Below are 2,681 nucleotides of genomic sequence, written 5' to 3' on the forward strand. Positions count from 1 at the left end.
CCAGAACCAAATTCCTTGTGTATGTCAACACACTTGGCCAATAAATCTGATTCTGATTCTGATTCTGATAATGCACGATAAAAGAGACAGCAGAGGAGATTCCCAAAAACATTTTGGCTCACCCTTGCTTCAGTGGATAATTGAAACAGTCATAATGCTCTATTATCCATGCCTATGAGTCTTGTATTTAGTGATGGAGCATGGAACTGGTTTGCTTGAATTATCAGATGACTTGTAAGAGATCCACATATGCTACTGTACATGCACACTCAACACTGCTGTCCCACAAGTTTCAGTTCCAAGTTCTCTTCTGTTCTCTATCTATCTATATCTACTCTTCAAGTGAGGTCATATCCTCACATGGGTTCTCATAGCACTGCTGTGCTTATGACACTCAACTCAACCTTCTCTTTCCTCCCTCAGACACACGTTTCAGTATGGATCTAAGCATGTCCCGATGGACAACTCATCATGGATGATGGTGTTCCAGCTCATCAGCCGAAACTAAAACCCAACATGATCTCCGTGGATCACTGTTAGATCTCACCATATGTCAAAGCACACATCCCTGGAGTAACCATGGACAACCAACTAGGAAGTATAGGAATAGGAGGTATCTGGTCATTTCAATCCAGAGAGGTCTTGCAGGACATTGTTCAGTCCCTTGTCTTTTCAAAACTGGAATAGAGTCTGCCTCAACGCATCTCTGCAACTGATCCAGGATACAGCAGTTGGTTTCGACCTCCTCAAGTTCTCAAACACCACCCAAGTCATATGCTCCCATAACTAGCTTCCTGTAGAGGCTTGACTTCAAAGCACCTCTTTAAGTTGCACTTGAGAAGGTCAAATATATATAAAAAACAAAGTCCACCAAGTGTACCATTCTGGGCCCCTGGGCAAGGCCCTTAACCCCAATTGCTCAGATGTAAATTTGTATATTTTAAAAAAAAGTAAGTTTTTTTTTATGTCATTATTGGAAATGTTATATTTCAATGTCCATATATCTTGACACACTGTGGCAAATGATATATAAACATGACTTGACCTGATCTAGAGCTAAAGGACCATAGTCTACATTATTGAAAAATAAAAGAAGATCAGATCACAATGCCTTCTGACTGAGCCTTGAATTTTAGAGTTAGAATTTCAGGTCATCTAACGAGTTAAGCTGTTTACTGTATAACACATGGAACTAATGAGTGTAATTCATGGATAAAATTAAGTAATTTAATATGTCTAGGGGAAATAACAGAATCCAGGTAAGAAAAAGAAGCTCAAAAACAGTAACTATATGCAGACTTCATGACATACTAAAAGGGAAAACCTGTTGATTGCCCAGTAGGGGTCACTATGAGATTTGTTCATAACCTAGGGTCCTAGAGGTTCAACATGAGCTTCTGCCTTTTGAAGACCTTGTAATGACATTTTCGATTACATCTCAAACGTGAAAAACGTCAATATTTTTCAACTTTAAGTAAAAATTTGCACCTAATTAGAGAAGGCAGATCTGGATCTGGTCTTTAATTGGGCACAACATAGATTTTTCTTACAGTTGATATTAATAACATAGTCTAGAATGAATGATAAATTACAACAGACTTACAGTAACCAGCTCAATTATTGTTTAACAGTTATAGTCTCATCCCTGAGTCCTTATATCCAAAGATTTCTGTATTTGACATGTGCTTATGTATTGTGTATTTATTATTTAACTAACATAAAAAGTAAAAAAAAAAAAAAAGTGCATGTTGTCTCTCACATATCACCCAAACAGAGGCAAAACTCGTTATACCATCCTTGATGTCGAAACCTTTCGCACTTGTCGTCATCGCTCTCGTTCTGAAGGAATATGTGTTGAAATGTTTTCAGCACCTTTAATGATGGCATGCTTGCAAACCCTTTCCTTCTTGGCCTTTGTCTTGAAACCGTAACAAAAAAGGATCTCACATCTGCGTCAGTTTCACCTTCGGTCTCTTCTGGACTGGCTGACCAGAAGCCAAGAGACATTAAAATCCTCATTTTAAAGGCTTAGTGTATCGTCATTCTGAAATGATTTAATTTTTCATTTACTGTAGCCCTGGGTAGCTGCCGATGAAGCGGATGAATAGAACTCGTTTGCCATGTGTGTAAATCAAGCCAATATACCAAAAAAAAAAAAAAAAAAGAAAGAAAGAAAAAAAATCCAGAAGCTTGTTTTGATTTGATCCTTTTCCATCCATCTGTAAACGGTTTGAGTCTGTCTGTCTCTCACAATCTGTCGTCTAACACCTTTTTTTTCCTGACAGAAGGGAAAAAAAATAAAATGCAGACCTGTATCAGTGGAGAACTCACGTTATTTATGCAGAAATAATATATTTATTTGTTGCATATTATGCATGAGAGCTGTCACAAGAAAAGCAGGGCCTATTTATCATTTGTAGTTTTCCCACCTGATTCCAATTATCCCAGATAACCCATAGCTGCTCATCATTCTTTTAAAATATTGTTGTTGTTGTTGGGTTTTTCTTTGTGTGTGTGTGTGTGTGTGTGTGTGTGTGTGTGTGTGTGTGTGTGTGTGTGTGTGTGTGTGTAACATCCTCTGCCACAACCTTCATAATCTTAAAATATTTTTGTGTTCATGTCGAAGCTGTTGAGATTGTTTTTGTTGCTTTAAGCATTTATTTATCTGAGAAATCTTACAG

The sequence above is a fragment of the Tachysurus fulvidraco genome, chromosome 18 (genome assembly GCF_022655615.1).
Source record: "Tachysurus fulvidraco isolate hzauxx_2018 chromosome 18, HZAU_PFXX_2.0, whole genome shotgun sequence".
In the NCBI taxonomy this organism is placed as follows: domain Eukaryota; kingdom Metazoa; phylum Chordata; class Actinopteri; order Siluriformes; family Bagridae; genus Tachysurus; species Tachysurus fulvidraco.